The following is a 19728-nucleotide window of genomic DNA, read 5'->3' as shown; positions in this document are numbered from 1 at the left end:
TTCTAGATGTACAATAGTTGGGTAGCATTTTATAATAAAACTCGTGATTAATGTTTCTACAATGTTAGTATAAATTCAGCATTAGAGAGCTCATCTATTAAAGATTGCTGCAGAATGTGCCAGAATTTTTATTTTAGTCTATATCAGTTTAACTGGGAATTGGATTAAATGTCTTATGCTTTAGTATCTTCCATATGTTCAAAGTAGCTTTTATTCACTGTAGAGTTTCATATACTACCTAATGAGTAAAGGTATAAAATATAATGCTTTTGAAATTGGTTCTCAGAGAAAATACTCATATTTTTAGAATCTTTTTGATATATAATTCACATATTATGCAACTCACCCAATTACAGTGTGCAATTGAATGGTTTTTCTTTTGGAAAATTACCAGGTTTGTGAGAGTGCCATCAAAATTTAATTTTAAAACGTCCCCTCCCTGCCAAAAAAGAAGGTGCATAACCACTAGCATTCTCACATTCCATCCCCAACTAATCCCCCCTAGCCTCACCTCTATGGGCGCTAGGGAACCTATAATTTATTTTCTGTCTCTGTTGATTTACCTGTTCTGGATATTTCATATAGAATCATACAGTAGATGTTCTTTTGTGACTGGCTTGTTTCTATTAGCATAATGGGTTCAAGATTCATTTATGCTGTAACATGTATCAGGACTTCATTTCTTTTTATTGGTGAATAATATTCTAATGTATGAATATACCACTTTGAAATCAGTTCATCAGTTGATTAACCACTGGATTGTGTCAACTTTTTGACTATCGTAAATAATGTGGCAATGAATTTTGTGTACAAGTTTTTGCATAGATGTATATTTTCATTTATCTTGTCTATATATCTTAGAGTAGAACTGCTGGTGATTCTATGTTTAAGAAGTTGAGGAACATCCCAAACTATTTGCAAAGGCAACTGCACCACTTCACATTCTACCAGCTCTGTATGAGATTTCCAGTTTCTTCTCATACTTGTCAAGTTGTAATATTTTTATAATAAAATTAGATTCACAATGCAAGTGACTTTCTTAACTCACACATTTTTCAGCACTACTAAATTTTACTATAACATCAGCTAAGTTTCCTGATAAATATAAATGATCATAAAAAAGAATAGTCATAATGTTATAGATTGGTCCAGTTTATCTTTAAGATAGATAAGATGTATTTAAGGAAGAATAAGGATACATGCACATAGTTGCATTCATTTTTATTCACAAGTAGTATTTTGGAAAGATAAACACGTATATTAAAATTTATTACAAAATGATGAGGTTTTTATTCCTATGACTCCGATGAAGTTGTGATATCTCTTTCTTCCTATATATATATAGAAATATTTTATGGCAAGAACTGTCTGTTTATTTTAGATCTTGTTTTTTTCTTATGCCAATTATAATAAATAAAAAGATATGTACACAAATTTTGTTGAATTTAAAAACTACTGAATATTAGTGATGAAATTAAATAAGACCAAGGAACATTTTAAGAAACAATTAAGTGCCATTAAAGAAAAAAAAGATAGGAATGGCCAAATGTAAGTTTAAATGTTTATTGCTTTGCTATTTTCTATGGAGAAATGTTTCATGTGTTAGTTTCAAGATGCTTATGTAAATTTTGTATATAAATACTAATTTAATCATAAATTCACATAAATCATAATGTCAATGTCATATTTTACATATATTTTGAAAAATTATGTAACAGAATAAAAACTTTGGTAGGTTAGTATATGCACAAACAATAAAAAAGGGTACATAAGTTAGAAGTTTGTGAAGTAATGTCAGCATTGTCGCTTCTGTTTATGAATATAAACTAAAAAATTGTGATAATGAGAAATAAAAGCACAGATTCTATTTCAGAAAACTAGAAGAAAACAAAAACTATGAACACAAAATAGATTTTTTTTTAAGTTTCAGAAAGCAGTGAAAACCAAACAAAACGTGTCAAAAGTATGAAGCTGAAAGAAAAATTCCACAACTTCAGATCAGAAAAACAGCAAGTTAAAGTACATATCAAAGCTGTATAGTATACATATAGATGCAAAATCTAAATCCTTTATTTGTAACAGCAAGAATGGAATGTCAAGGCCAACAGCAGGTGCTTCCCTAGATCTAGGTTGAATCACACAGTTATCAGGCAACATTTGCATGAATTAGCATTTCTCAGTGGCTATGAGGCACAAAAGAAAATTTTATTGTGAAAAACTCACAGCTTCTTTATTTGGTAGTGACATATAACAGTTAAGCAAATTTACTTGGGAAAACAGTGAGTTTTGGAGAACAGTTACATACTTTGAACACTATTCTGTGTGTTCACTACAGAATAAACTTACTCTATTATCACTTTTCCAGAAAACAAAAATGCCCATCTTCCTCTAAGAAGAGAAATTAAAGAGAAACAAGAAAAATATGCATACAAAAATAGAGAAAAAATGGGCTTCCCTGGTGGCGCAGTGGTTGAGAGTCCGCCTGCCGATGCAGGGGACACGGGTTCGTGCCCCGGTCCGGGAAGATCCCACTTGCCGCGGAGCAGCTGGGCCTGTGAGCCATGGCCGCTGGGCCTGCGCATCCGGAGCCTGTTGCTCTGCAATGGGAGAGGCCACAACAGTGAGAGGCCTGGGTACTGCAAAAAAAAAAAAAAAGAAAAAGAAAAAATGGAGAATTAACAGAAAATGCAGATGCTAAATAACTAGCTTCCTCCCTCCCTAAATATTCTACTGAGCCAATAAAAACAATTGCTATCTATTTTTCATATTTAAAATCTTAATGGAGAGATTCATGATTTAAGAGAAAGGAAGATGGATGACACATGCCTGAGCAGAGTGCAGGTAAGATGTGGAAGGAATAATTAAGCTATTACAAAAATGAAGGAAAATTTTGAAGAGATATAAGGACAAAAAGGTGCTGATGAAAACATAGTAAGAGAAATATTTAAAAATAACAGCAAAATGGAAGAGTAATAAAGAACAAAGTGAAAAGAAATATAGAGAAACAAATGTATGTACCTGAAAAGTTGATCCAACATCCCTACAACTGTATTTCCCAAAGAAGAAAAACTTAAATGAAAGAGAGCAAATATTTACATATGTGCTACAAGAATTTTTTTAAATTTAAAACAAGTTTTAGAAACATTTGAAAGGCAAAGTGCTTTTCAGAGAAATTCAATTTATAATGACATACACAAAGAAATATCCTATTAAATTTGTTTGATTTCAATGCAAAGAATCCATTTGCATCAGGCAAAAATACAGTGTCATTTAAGATGTCCATATTTCTCCAGTTGTCCAGGGAAGTGCCAGTCTAGTCCTGTTGTCTCAAGTCCCAGCATTTAACAAACTTTTCATTTTTAATAAATTATTACTTTTACTACTATTATTATTATTACTATTAAGAACTGCCTTAAAATAAATGCTGTTCCGTAAACCTCCATTTTTGCTTCCAGTTTCTGTTACGGTCTTCCTAATAGTATATGAAATGTAGGTATAGTGAGTAGGAAGTTCTCACTTTAACAGGTGAATAATACAGGAAGACCAGCTGGAATGACCAGAATCTCTCTGATTCGTTTCAGATGCATCATAACCGCCATCTCCCTGAGCCCTACATTCATAGATCTCACTGGCAACACAAAGGACACTCAACAAAAGCTAGGAACCGCAAACTTCTTCTGGTCTATGGAAAGCTTGACAGAGGTACTCCATTCTTTCTTTTCTGTCCGTTTGGTGTGACAGTCAGTTGTGCAGTTTAGGTGTGTGTCTTTACTTTCTTGTTTGCTTTCCTGTTTGCTCACTCTTTTATTTTGCAATCAGCCATTTGTTGTTAGTGAGCTGATAAAGAGAAATGTATATTTATTCCAAAACAAAGAACTGAATTTCCATTGCACAACAAAGTTGTTGGTAAACATGTAACTTGCAACAATATGTTTGTCAGTATTTACCTGTATTACCCGTACTTATCATTGAATGCCATAGTCAGATCACTAAGCTCATGAAAATCAGAAGACATGGATGCATCAGCATCTAGTTCAAAAGACCGTAGTTATTTTGAAAGGAATGTGACAGAAGATGATGAGTATTGGGGAGGACTTCTATTGTAACTCACACCTCAGAAGCAGGTTAAGTAGTTTAGTTCCAATTATGATATGGTTAAAAATAAAAATTGTGCTTGGGACTCAGCATAGACTATTGCTTAGAAAACGAATGCAAGTATGTTTTAAATATAGAAGGAGTACATGCTATGAAATCAACAAGCGCTGCTTCTTTTGGAATCCATCATACTCCTACTGGTTTCAAGTGTACACTCTGCAGCATGTAACAGAAATATATTTTCTCACAGTTCTGGAAGCTTTTTAGTTGTTCAAAAGTTAAAGAAATGCTTAGTCAACATTTTAGAAGGATCATTATGACTTCAAATAATGAGATTTGTAGTTTCTTTAGTTTATTTTTATTTAATTGAATAAATTGCTAGTTATTTTTATTCTAAACAGACAAAGCTCAAGTCTGTATTTAAACTAAATAGAAATACAATGTGTAATTTCAGTGTAAAACTAGAATTAATAAATTATATATGTTTATTCTTTCCAAGTAATTTATTACCTATGTTCAAAAGACAAAACTATACATGATGTGTTCAATATTTTATTTCTAAATTTGTATACACTAATCTTCTGGAAGTGGTATGGAAACATTATTGACTACTGTCATATTTTCTCTTGTAGTTTGTAATTTTGAATAATTTGTATGCTGAAATTTAAATGACAAATTATCAGAGGTTGTATTAAATATATAGTCATTACTGGAATCTAAGCTTATTTTGTTTGGATGTTTCCAATGACCAAAATTAATAATATTTTTGGAAAATGTTATTTATAAATGCAGGCATTTTTTCTTTAAATTGCTACAGACTTTTGATGGTGGCCTCACATAATTTGGGGTTTGATATTATAAATATGAATAATTGATCAAATTATTTTTTCTCCAGAACATTTGCATCATATATCCATTTGTTTCCGTGATTTTTTTTTTATTATTCAAAGTTTACTTCACATAAAGTTTTTACCCAGTAGACATAGGATTAGGGAAGTTTACAACCTGATAGCTTTGCATACTTGCTGTATTAGTTGTATGATGTTTTACACAGGAAATTGTGTGCGCAAATACCTTGATTAGATTCACATTCTCAGGCTAAATTCTGAAAATTTATCATTGAAAAAGTAAATTTACATTTAAATGTACTGATGCTACAGCTACAAGTTAAATTCCACTTTAGTCCTGTCAACAAAAATGAAGCTTATATATACAAAAGTCTAACCTGATGGAGTGACAATCAGGTATGATGTCTATGACTTTGAATTTGATGTTAGTTAATGCTTTCTTAATAGGCAGATAATTATAAGTTACAGACTGAAGGCTTAGGAGTTTGAATGCTGTTATATAAACAGTTCAAAATTGAGTTTCCCAAGTTTGTGATGAAAAGCTGCATTTGATTAGTTTCTGAATAAAGTGAAGGTGTTGAAGAGAAAGAAAGGAAATAATCGGGAAGGAAGAGAAGGGATGGTGACTAAGATGTGACTGAACTGCAAGATTTCAGATTAATATTCCTGGAAAGTGGCATATTTTCTGTTCATAAAATATTACAAATTATTTTAAAATGTATGCTTTTAGGGAGGTTGCTATATCATCAAACTTTACAGGGAGGGAAAGCCCTCAAATTCTTATTTGCAAAATTGATGAATACTCATTAAAAAGTGTATTCAACAGTGTACTCTTGTCTGTACTTTGCACACAAGAAAATATTATGAAAGTAAGTAAACCAGTGTAATTAGAGAAAAGTCTTTTCCAAAAATTCAGTCAAAAGCAAGTCATTAGAGTGACCATTTGACAGAAATGGTTTTGTTAAATTTTTACTCTATGGATTATCTGCTCTAGGCATAAAAGAAGACAAATGGCAAAGAACAAAAAGCCAATGATGCCAAAACAAATTACTGAAAGAATTTTTGAAATTTGGGCTAAATTCATACAATATATTTTAGTAACTGTGCCTGTAACTTCATTGTTGTGCTTAGATTTTGTGCAAGTTTTTTGGTTACTACTGGTTTTGTTTTCTGAATCAAATGCTCACGTTCTGGTGATTTGAAATACGTTAGAGGAAATGAGACTAGCTTGAGAAGGACTGATAAATGGGGCAGAGGCAATGAAAGCACTTAGGCTTAAAATAATTTTTTCGGTATGCTGACTATAGTTATCCAAGTCAAGGTTCAGAGGTCTTGGCTAGAGGAGGTACTAGGGGTGCTACATTGGAGCAGTGAATTAAAGAGAGAAAATATATAATGCCAAGAGATTAGGAGAGGATTCATGAGCTATTCTTAGTTCTTAACTCTTTACAAAGCTTCATATAGAGTCAACTGTGTAATATGTGGACTATATTTGGAAATTAACTTCAATCTTGTATTAAAATTATATACAAAAAAATTATATACAAAGGTGGAGTGTACTTATAAACTTTTATGACTGGGATGTAAATTCTGCCTCTAACCTCAGTACTCAGTACACAATTCACTTGATATCTGGTTATAAGAATACTTCAGTGTTCACAGTTTTTTTAGTTGACTATTCTCATGACCTTTGTGATTCTCATCCTCTTTCATGTTATTTAAAACATTTTTCCACTGTAAAAGCTTTTGTGTTACTTTCTTTGTACATGTGATACTTTTAAAAATATGTAATTATGTGTCTGGGTAGGATTCTTTTTCCTTCCATTCTATTTTTTTCAAATATGGAGAAAAACCCTATTTCACCCTATAAATTTATTGAATCAAGCTACAAATTAAGATAAAGATATTTTTAAACAGACAAAAATATTTTAAGTCTACATAAATGTAGATAGTTTTAGCATATTTGCAAGAATATATCCATAACGTTGGGAAATAAACAGGAAAAATATATAATTAGTTTAGAAAATGAAGACTTGAACCCCAGGGAGCTATCCATGTAGGTTCCATGGAGAGAGAAGTGCAGCAGGGCTGGGACGCTACTGTCTATGGTGAGCCGCAGAACAGAGAGTTTGGAGGTGGTTTTCTGGCAAGAAGCAGCATTCCCAGAAAACACAGGATGTGTCAAATGATAAAGTTTCAAAGCATATTAGTAGCAAATAGTGGGGGAAAACATTCAGATTTTTAAAGTAATGTTAGGAAATAATAATTTGTGTAAGCACCTCGTGCTAACCGATTGCACAGCTGGAGCTCCTAGAAAATTATAATTCGAATGGTACAAGAATAAGTGTTTGTTTCTGAGCAAAACAGGGGATGAAATTTTAAAAGGAGGATAAATAAGGTAGACAGTAAAAATGCAATATGGAAATAAAACACACCATGTGAATAAAGTACACTACTGAGGCTGAAGAAAATTGAGCCAGAAAATAAAGTCCTCCCCAAATAAACAGATAAAACATGAAGTTGAAAATAGGCAAAATATAATGTAGACAGGGGATAAAAATGAGTTACTTGAGTACTTGTACTGCATATTTTTCAAGAAAGAAAAGCAGAACAATTAATGTATAATGGAAGAGGAATTATCCGAGAAAAATGAAACCCAGTGAATGCAAATTGAAAATCTTAACTATTATCATGGAAAAAAGTTCATATTTTTCTTTTGTGGAAAAACCAAACCAAATAAACCCTAGAATAAACAAACTTAATAATGAAGATAAAGAAAATATTAACTATTTCTGCAAAAACCTATAAAGTAAAACTCAGCAGATATATATAAGAAGCTAACTTTGTTTGATTTCTCTCTATAAAACCAATTTCCTGAGCACAATAGGATTATAAAATAACTTAGTGAAAAAAAGAACAACACACATTCCAGTTGGTATTAAATGTCTAAAACTTCCTCAAGGGCTTCCCTGGTGGCGCAGTGGTTGAGAGTCAGCCTGCCGATGCAGGGAACATGGGTTCGTGCCCTGGTCCAGGAAGATCCCACGTACCGCGGAGCGGCTGGGCCCGTGAGCCATGGCCGCTGAGCCTGCGCGTCTGGAAAAAAATTCCTCAAAACTAAGAAACATTAATATGAATAATACAGACCTGACTAATAGTTTTCCTCCGAAATGTTACTAATGCATATATGCATTAGTGTAATAGACTTTATGCCCTGCATTTTCTTTTGTAGAGTGACTTGCCATTCTTTTCAATATACCAAGAGACTGAGCATTGTGTGATAAAAAGCCAACCTAGTTGAAGCAGAAATGCACTGTGACTATGAGAAACCCACATGGCTCAAATCACATTCTCCATGTACTAATAACTACCCCATTCTTATGTATCATCTGTAAAAAAAAAAGTTAAATTGGTGAGCTATTGTCTTTATCAAACTATATTTGATACAATATTCAAAGTAAAGCTCTATTCTTTTATTATAATTGATAATCTGCTAGTCACATTGTATTATATGGCTCAAAGTGAATAATGTATAAACTGAGACTTGATTCTCTTAGTATGATATAATTATCATTTCTTGATCATTATACAGCCTGACTAAGCAAATTCTTTGACAGTCCATCTAGATTGAGCTATTATTATATACTGATAAACCATTCTTGTGCACATCTCTGATTGCTTTCTATGGATTTATTTCTGAATATGTAATTTCCAAATAGAAGAGAAAGAATTTAATAATCTTCTCAAACCCAAAGCCTAGAAACAAATATTATATAATATTGATAAAAGCAGTAATCTTTTACTTGGTTTTTACATCAGTCTAAGTTTTTTCAATAAATTATATGCTGGATATTGATTTAAAATGGCTATGAAATAGCATGTTACTGACTAGAGATCATTACTACTGATCAAGTAATATAAAAAAAACTCAGTGGTGATCTTAAATGTCCTAATAAAAATAAAAATTTTTAAAGAATTAGAGTGAAAGTCTTTTAAAAATGTTAATAGTTTGGGGGAGTTTTGCTTCTGAATTTTTTTCTGTACATTTAAACATTATCATAGTTCCTACAGTTTCAACAACCAACTTGTATTAATGTTGTTTTCTGAAATAAAGTGTAAAATAATTGTCATTCAATATTAGTGATATTATTGATCCTTAAATTTCTAAATTAAATAGTTTTTCAAATTAACCACTTTTGTACATTTCAACGTGGCCTGATATATTTAGCTTGACTTCAGGGAAACTAGGACGGTAACATGCAGATATTAAATGCCTAGAATGAACAGAGAATCTGAAATTTTGAAAGACTGTGTCTAACATATCAAAATATATTAAAAATTGAAAAAAAGAAACATTCTTTTCAGAGATACAGAGATAAAATAGTTTATTTGGAGATGTACCACCCTGGTAAAAGCTGTTTTAAAGATGAGATGAACATTCAGACAGAACTTCACTAACTGCTACCTATTCTTCAAAGATATTGGAATCTATGCATTTGGAACTATTAGCCAAACAATAATTTCTTTAACTATATGACATCAGTTGGTCACAGAATTCCTGACAGGGATTTCTTAAATGAGGAGTTTGCACTTGAGCAAAGAAATGAAGAGTGGGAATGATGGTACTAATGTAGTATGTGAATCTCACAAATTCACTTTGCTTCCCTTAACCTAGACTTAATGTTAGGCGTTGTAAAGTCCCTTTCTATCGCTTAAGTACAACAGTAGACATTTAGTTTAATCAAATACTCAGTTATTTTACTCGGTCTGTATAGATTAACTCACTTTCATTATGCCAGTCATCCCTAGAGAAGGCAGTCCTCTGGAAATGTATACTTAAAAAAAAACAACAAAAAAAACCTAGTTGCTTTGAAAACTTCTTATTTTTTATCTGGTGTTCATGCTAAGTTCTCAATATTTTTAACTGAACTTATTTTTTGCAATGATCACATACTTTAGAGCTATGACTACCTCCCTGTCATCAAAAGCTTAAGTAACAAGTAATGGTGGTTGAGTTGCAGAAGCAGAAAATGAACATAGAGCAGCTAAAGCATTAACATAAGCTTTGGGTGAGGAGCTGTACGTGTTCAAGTCGAATTACTTGTATCATGGTTCACAACAGAAGGATAAATTCTACCTGCATTTTCACAGAAATCAGCAATGGTAATACATAACCTGCTATTGGAAAGAGTCTGTAGTCCTCAAGAAAAGGAAGCAAGCACAAGAAATTGAGGGAGTTAACCAGCAAAGAAAATGGGATATTTCACTTCTAGCTTGGATTTGAGCAATTAATAAAAGTAAAATAATGAAGAGAAATTTACCAAAATTGGAAAACATGAAGAGCATATCTGTTTGATTATTTTCAACCAGGATGGGAATCTTATTACAGTCACCTTTTCAAACTCTTCATTTCCTGTCATCTAAAGAAATTTAGACAATTCTCTCTCTCCCCCTTCCTTTACTGCCAGTCATACTGTTTCAGTCACACTTAAAGGGGAATTAGTATAACTTAGATGTGCTTAGCTGGTAAATATATTAAGATTTATTCATTAAGTGGTAAAATTGGAACATAAAGTCTGTTATGAAATGATAGATGTTAAATAGGAAAAATCTTAAGGTATTACATTTCCAAGCTGAAATTTCCTCTGAAATTTTTTGTATCAGAAATAGAATTTTCATAAAGCAACAGTATGTATATGCATGGGTCATTTCTGATTCTACATTTAAAAAGCAAATAAAATATTTTCAAGGTAGAAAATGTATAAAGTAAATTAACAAATAATGCTAATACAAATAACTAGCCATGCTTTGATTTAAACTACTAATATTCTTCACAATGACTGATTACTTATTTATTTTCCCTTTCACACAGCTCACCCTATCAGCATTGTAAATAGCTTCTTTGACTGTACAGCAACTAAACTGTGCTTTCCTAATACCTTCATCTCATGGGCATTATCTCTAAGAGTCTCGGCCATCATCATCCCTACCACGTTTATTTTTCCTTAAAAGGGTGTCATACAAGAGTCATATACCTTTTAAAATTTTTTCTTTCACTACTGTCATAGACTGAATTGTGTCTCCTTCAGACTTATATGTCAACGCTTTAACCCCCAATGTGACTGTATTTGGAGATAAGGCCTTTAAGGAGGTAATTAAAGTTAATGGGGTCATAAGGGTAGGGCCCTAATCTGATAGAACTGGTGTCCTTATAAGAAGAGGAAGAGACACTGGAGATCTCTTTCTCTCCCCATTCTGGAACAGAGGAAAGGCCATGTGAGAACAAAGTGAGAAGGCTGTCATTTGCAAATTGGAGAGGCCACACTAGAAACCATCCCTGCTGGCACCTTGATCTTGGACTTTGAGACTCTAGAACTCATAGTTATAAATTCACTTAATGTTTATTCATTATTCTTATAATTTGAGAGAAAACACAATTTCACTAAAATTCAAGAAATTACCTATAACTCTTTATGTGTTAGGACAATGCATATAGTTCAATACTTTACCTTAGTATGTTTAAACTTAAACAATGCTGAATAATTATAAACATGCAAAATTATCAACATACCATGACATTTTCAGAACGTTTAAATGTATTATGTATACTTATGTTCACCAAGATACTTAGTTCAGTGCTTTTTAGCCTGGTCTCTTCCTCTTGGAATTAATGTTTTCTTACACCTTTCTCATATACAAACGCTCAGACATTATTGAAAAAGCCCAACTGTGTAAATCATCCAAGAGTGTGACAGTGTGCTTTACATAGTAGTATTCTCCAATGTGACTATCTCATGTATTTCACACAGTAGGTGCTCAATAACTATTGATTAAATGCAGATAATTTGGGACCTATAAATTAGGTACAAATCTATTTCATGCTTCCCACTTGAATGGAACAGATTAGGGTATATTTCAAACAAGGCAGGTCAATTCCTTGTGTTCATTTGTAATCTCGTTGAAGTTAATAGACCCCATAAGTCACTCTCTGGGAGAAAGTAACTCAGTTGAGAAGACATCTTAACTTCTTTCTGTACACAGTGGAACCATTTGTGCTTCAGAGATTGGGTTACTACCAAAAGTTGCTTAGGCACTGGTGATCATAAGATTTATTAAGGAAGTTTAAGACACTGAACTGACACTTGAATAAACAATATTTCATGTTACTATACAGTATAAGAGAAAAGGGCCAGTATTATACCAATAAACTGACATTAGTATTGAGACAAGTCTCAATTTTAAAAGAAGTTATGTGTCAAACCATGATTTTCTCACACTACGTTTTAGAATATATGAACTGGTTTAAAGCAGAAGATATATAAAATGTCCTTTGTTTATTATTCAAGAAAAATATAGACTTCTAATGAAGTAAGACAGAAATCCAGGATATGATAAATGACCCCTCCCCCCTGTAACACACACACACATACACATACACACAGAGGACTCTGTTTCAGAACAGGTAAGATACTACTGGAATGCACATTTTAAAAAATGGAGAATATGGAGGTTCCTTAAAAAAACTAAAAATAGAACTACCATATGACCCAGCAGTCCCACTACAGGGCATATACCCTGAGAAAACCATAATTCAAAAAGAGACATGCACCACAATGTTCATTGCAGCACTGTGTACAATAGCCAGGACATGGAAGCAACCTAAGTATCCATCGAGAGATAAATGGATAAAGAAGATGTGGCACATATATACAATGGAATATTACTCAGCCATAAAAAGAAATGAAATTGAGGTTTTGTGGTGAGGTGGATGGACCTAAAGTCTGTCATACAGAGTGAAGTAAGTCAGAAAGAGAAAAACAAATACAGTATGCTAATGCATATATATGGAATCTAAAAAAAAAAAATGGTTCTGATGAACCTAGGGGCAGGACAGGAATAAAGATGCAGACGTAGAGAATGGACTTGAGGACACGAGGAGGGGGAAGGGTAAGCTGGGATGAAATGAGAAAGTAGCATTGACATATATACACTACCAAATGTAAAATAGATAGCTAGTGGGAAGCAGCTGCATAGCACAGGAAGATCAGCTTGGTGCTTTGTGACCACCTAGAGGGGAGGGATAGGGAGGGTGGGAGGGAGATGCAAGAGGGAGTGGATATGGGTATATATGTATACATATAGCTGATTCAATTTGTTATACAGCAGAAACTAACACAACATTGTAAAGTAGTTATACTACAATAAAGATGTTATTAAAAAAAAATAAGGGGACAAAGGTAAAAATTTACTCTTCTGTTTCCAAAACACTGAAATTTCACTTTCTTCCTTAAGAAAATTTCATTGCATGTAGAATACATAGAGCTCAGTAAGGGTAAAGCATACACACATCATATTGCATCTGCATAAGTAGGCAAAATGAAAGAAAAATTCTACAGCTTGTTTTTTTGTAATGTTAACACCATATTCTTAGTCTTGTAAACTAAAATAAATAAAAGCATATGGACATTATCCCTCAAGCACTGATGCTGATTTAAAGTTAATATAAAAACATCTATTGCTATTTTAAGCCCACATGATAGCAACAGAATTTGGTTTTTCTTCTTAAGTGTTAGAGAATAAAATTCCACATGACTTTCTTTCTCATGTTTTCTCTCTCTCTTTCTCTCCCTCCCCCTCTATCTCCCTCTTTTAGGTTATAGACCATGGGAAAATAAGAGGTTGTACATTTTAGGAGTCAAGATACAAAAGTCAATTTTTCACCATACCCCTAGTTATGTGTTTAAGCCTTAGCAAGGTAATATAACTGTGGTTTGGGGTTTCCTCATACATAAAATTAAAAGATTTCATAGAGACTCAATTCTATGGCATTCAATCCATCAGCCTCTCCCTATATACATTTTCCTCCTTATTACAGATTCCGTGATTTCTCAGTTTAATAATTCCCTAAAACTAACCTCATCCCCCTTAATTTCCTTTCCTTTTGTCACATTTGCCTGTGAATCACCAGGTCAGGATGAATCCAACCATTTGTGTTCTCCATATACACATATCAGGAAGCTGTAAAAATGTATAATTAAGATTTTTGATCAATTCCTATGTATTAGGTACCTTTCAAGGCTCTGGAGAGACAGAAAATAACAAAAGAGATAAAGATCCCTGATTATATTCTAATGAGGGAGGCACATAATAAATGAGACAAATTAGGAAATTTTATGGTAAGTAAATAGAAGTAAGTGCTAAGAAAAAAGATAAAGCAAGGAAAGAAAATAGAGTTTGGGAGTGTGTTAAAGAAGACTTCATGAGAAGACAAACTTTGAGTAAGACCTGAAGGAAGATCTAATGGAAGTGAGGATGTGTGGTTTATAGATGTATGTAGGAAAAGCATTACTAGCAGAGGAAACAGCAAGTGCAAAATCTCGAGGCAAAAACAGGCCTGGCGTGTTTTCAAGTTGCAAGAATGGTTAAGTGTATTTAGATAAGGGAGCAAGGGAAAGTGTTATATGTGCTTCAAGTCAGGGCAGTACCAGGATACAAGGACCTTGGAGGTATATAAGAACACCCACCCCCCCACACACACACATGGCTCATGTGATGTGATTTTGGGGGCTATCAGGCTAAAATTTGTAGAGCAAGCCAACAGGCTGGAAACTCAGGCATGAATTATATAAAATGGACCAATGATCCCTAGATATAGGCCCTTAAATTTACATTTCCACAGATGGCTAGGAATGTTAGCCCTGAGATTTCAAAAGGCCATTCCACCATTCCATCAATCTTTCTGCTTCAGGATGATGAGCAACATGGTAAGATCCATGAATCCCACTAGCATGGGCCCACATTTCTTTTGCTGTGAAGTGAGTTCTTTGATCTGAAGCAATGTTTTGTGGAACTCTATGACAGTGGACAATGCATTCTGTATGCAAATGAATGGCAGTCTTGGCAGAAGCATTACATGTAGGGAAGGCAAACCTGTACCCAGAGTACATGTCTGTTCCATGGTGGAAGTGATCCAATGTAATCAATCTGCAAATCTGGTAGCTGGCTCACTACCCTGGGAAATGGTGTCATAATGGGTATTCAGTGTTGGTCTCTGCTGCTGCCTGATTGGGCACTCAGCAGAGGCTATATCAGCTCAGCCTTGATGAATAGAAGTCTATGTTGCTGAGCCCATGCATAACCTACCACCACGACTATTTTTTCATAAGCCCATTGGACAATAACAGGAGTGGCTGAGGAAAGAGGCTGACTGATATCCACAGAATGGGTCACCCTATTTGCTTGATTATTAAAATAAAGTATAAAATCCAATACTAAACAGATACAAGTTCTCTGTAAGTTGTTTATATTCAAACTACTAAAAATACTTTATCTTTAAGGCATATAGGATCAAGACTGCTTTTTTGTTATCAAATTTTTTTAACTCATAAGGTGTTGCCTTATATTTTGAAAATATTTTCAGCATTAGACAAACTGTTGATTGGTAATATATTTAACATCGGTTTTTATTAATTTCTAAAGCCAGCCAATATGTAAGAATGCACTTATTTTTATTATCTTTAAAATATTTTTGTCATTCATAAATATAATTAGGGATAAAAATTAAGAAAAATGCCTGTAGCTAGCCTGGGTTTTCTGAATTCAACTTTCTGTCTACTAGTATGTGTGTCTATTCTTAAGGATGGCTAAATATTCCTCCTGTATTTAGCTGAATGCCGCCTCAATGATATTTTCTTTATGAAAGAATCCATGTAATTAGACTTATTCTGTGTCATAATCTATCTTATTAATCAACATGTCTGTAGGCTCCTACAAAAATTCTTTTTTTTTTTTGTAATTAATTGAGTCCTCTTTTGAGGGAAGGAGGATATGGGATAGCAAATATGTAGTTAAGTGAATAATGTCTGTACTCTTATAGATTACAGCATTGTTTAGATGTATCTATTAAATTGAGTTTTTTTTAATTTGTATTGTTCAAGTCTCAGCTTTATTATACATAATACTACAAACATTTATTATACCCTAATATGTACCCCAAGCATATGATAACTTAACAGACCTAACTGATTAAGGTATGTGTGGGAGGAAATAGGGAAATCAAAAGTATCTCATGATTTTGCTTGACTACCAGTTGGTTATGGGGTAGAGGTTATTGTGAAAAAGACTGAGGGAACAGCAAGGAGATGTGTGTGTGTGTGTGTGTGTGTGTGTGTGTGTGTGTGTGTGTGTAAGGCAGTGCACAGGAATACACTTTTCTGATTTTGGCATGTAAACTTTATGTGATTGTCAAGTTGTATATTCATTGTCTAGACATAGGAAATAAAGTCAAGGCTGAGGAAACCATTTGGGTGAAGATTTGCATATGTAGGATGGTATATGGCCTTTTAAATCCATGAGACTAGATGGGATACCTTAAAGATAATTTATAGATAGAGAACATAAAGAGGTCTCATACAACCACATTCAGAGGTTCCAGAGGAAGGGAGGAGTCATGAGGAGAGTAATGATATTCCAGTCAAGTTGGAGCCTGGGATGGCCCAATGGGTGGGGAAGAGTGTGTTTCAGTAAGGATGGCAGGAACACCCAGGCCAAATATTGCAGAGATGAGGAGGCAGACAAGAACGGAGAAATGGCCTTTATGTTTTGCAATATGAAGGTGATTTTTGCCTTTGACAAGGGGAGATCAATCATAATGAGAAGAAAAAAACATACTTGAAATATTTTAAGAAGAGAATATGAGGATAGGTTGTATATAAGGATTTAGTCTCAAAGATAGGAAATGAAATAGAACAAAAATAGACCAGTAATCCAGGGAGGGTGTTAGGACAATAGTATTTTTTCAGAAATTCTGAGAGACAAAGCCTGGGTTAGCATTTATTTGCCCCAGGATTCCTGATTTCACTTAATTTAGGGAGATGGTGTTTCATAATTCCATACTGTTTTCATTGCTCAACATTCTTTTTCATTCAGTGATTTAGCTGTTTCAATAGTAAGGGTTGTTCAGGTCTTCTCATCTCATCCATAGAGATTAGATCTCATTCATTTGCTTCCTTATGTAAAGTTTTATTGGAACCCAGCCACTCATTCCTTTAAGTATTGTCCATGCCTGCTTTCATTCTACAACAGCAGAATTGAGAAGTTGTAACAGAGACCTTACACAACCCACAAAACCTACAATACCAGATAGCTCTTTGTGCAAAAAGGTTCCCAGTCTCTCAACAACGTATTCAGCTGCTGTACATTAACTCCTCCCTTTTCATTCTTTTTTGTCACTATATTATTAGTATACCTTTTTTTTCTTTTTAAAATTATTAGTAGTATATCTGTTATAAATAGCATATAGCATATGACAGGATTAGGGTCATTTTCTTATCTAATCTGACAAAATCTACTTGTCACTAGGTAATTTATTTCATTTACATATTTTATTGTTATGCACATACAGGTCTGCCAACATTTTTTATACCTCTGCTTTGTTTTTGCCTCATTTATTGTCTTCTTTTCATTGAATGTTTTATTGTTCCATTGTTTTTCCTTTCACTGATCTAAAAGACAGATAATATATTTTTGTTCCTATAGTGTACATCCTTGAGATATTAACATGTAATCTTTAACTAACAAAGTTAAAAATGTATCAATATCTGTATTATCTGTTTCACAAATACAAGGTCTTTAGAATACTGTTTTAACCTCCTTTCACTTACATTCAAACATTTTCCATCATTTTAGTTATAGTACTGTAACCCAGAGCATAATAGGATTATTGCTAAAAAAGGTAACTCTCAAATATTGAATAATATTTCTTCACTGCAAATCCTAGCTGAAAAATTCCCTCTGGGGATTTAATTTGTTTATAAACAATTATTTCAGGTGGTTGTGCCAAGTGAGGGCATGTTTAATTTATTTGTTCATTCAATGCAAGTATCTTGCCAATATATGAATTATCCAGAAGACCCATCGTGGAGAATTGTATTAGTTTCTAATGCATTGAACCATTTTTTAAATAAATCTGATGGTGATTTATATTTACTTATACCATTGTATTGAATCAGATTGATTACAAGGACCCAAATGTAAGGTACTAGTTATTCTGGCAAAAGTAAAAACATATCTAAAGTTAAAATTATTTTCCAGTTTTTACTGAGACCCTGTTATCCAAGACAAATTTAAATCTAAATCTAAAATTATTAAAATAACTTTTTAACCTGAATTTCTGAATATAATGATTGATAACAGTTTCTGAAATTATATGGAATGAAATACGTGGACACCAAATTAAGCATTTTACATTCTCCTGCTTGTCATCACTCAACTGATGGTTATTGAATTTCTATGGCAATGTTACTCTGAGACACAAGAAATAATGTCTGCGTTAAGAAACACACACAGACATATACATGCACACACATAAAAAATCTATTCTGTATCTGTGAGGAAGAAGAACAAAGGAGAAGTTTAAAGTGACAAAACAAGACACTGTGGTCAGTTCTTTTGAGTTTATGAGTTTTTGTTATCTCAAAGAGTTTCTCTTCAGAACTAGAAATGTAAAATCAAAAATTCCATGGAAAGAAGATGAAAGGAAAATGATTAACTGCTGAACAAAAAAGTGGAAATAAATTTAAGCAGCCTGTTACTAGTATTTCTAGTAATAAAATCATTAGTGTAACATTCTAGAAATTTCTGTTTTCTGAAGTTTTTCTCTTGTATATTACTTTTGAAATAATGTTACAATAATAAAATAATTCAGAAAGTGTTTATTTGAGAAGATAAATGAAAGACATAAGTGATAAAATAAAATTTCTAAAGAGAGATTATAACCATAGATATTACAAAGATTATAAGAAATTACTGCATGTAATTATCAGGGCAAATCTTTTAAAAGGTAAAGAAAATAAATAATTTAAAAGCAAAATATGTCATTAAAATTAACCTCAAAAGAAGCAGAAACTTTAACATCCAAGTAACACAAAAAGACTGGAAAGGCAATTGAAGACTAATTATTGAAACAAAGACACCAGGACCAACTGAAGAAGATTTTTTCCTAAATTCTTTAAACTATTTTAGAGTATATAAAAATGAAAACTTCCCCCAATTAATTTTATACATTAGAATTACATTAATTTCATGACCATAAAAAGATAGTCATATTTTTGAGTCTCTGTGTATGTATTCAATCTCCTTGTTCCGCAAAACTTATTTCAGCCACTTTTCATAACACATATTCTGAAATTCTTCTTTTACTATTTTTGCATAAAACTCACTAATTGATAATCAATTTCTATACACAATCAATATACTATCAGAGCTGTAAATAAGGAATAAAGGTAATTAATACTAATATATTTCAATATATAAATGCTCAGCTAAAACTTCACTAGAAAACAAAGTTAGGTGTATGTGTTCAGATCTAGATGTCTAAACCTAGCAATCACAACAAATATACAGTTTCAAATGTAGAATCATAGAGTTGGTTGTACTATTTACACAAACATCACTATTCGTGTTAGTGAAGGGGCTTTAGGAAATGACTGGCAATCTTTAGTTTGAGCTAAACAAATTTCAGTCTCTTCTCAATTCTTTGAAATATCAGTTTATTTAATGATGTCCCCACTAAAAAAAAGTACTATAGAAGGCTTTTAGACACAATTAAATATGCATAAAACTGAGGTTTATGTATTAGAATAGCATTACCCTATGAGCAACAGGCTTTTGTATCAGAAAGAAGTTTCAATATTAGGAAATACAGAAGTGAAACTCGTTATATTAACACATTAAATGAAAACTGTGATTTTAGTAATAAGTACTTAAAATGTAATTTGACTAATTT

Source organism: Neophocaena asiaeorientalis, unplaced genomic scaffold, assembly GCF_003031525.2.
Source record: "Neophocaena asiaeorientalis asiaeorientalis breed wild unplaced genomic scaffold, Neophocaena_asiaeorientalis_V1.1 scaffold197, whole genome shotgun sequence".
Lineage (NCBI taxonomy): Eukaryota > Metazoa > Chordata > Mammalia > Artiodactyla > Phocoenidae > Neophocaena > Neophocaena asiaeorientalis.
The sequence above is the reverse complement of the archived record's forward strand: the minus strand, read 5'-3'. Positions refer to the sequence as shown.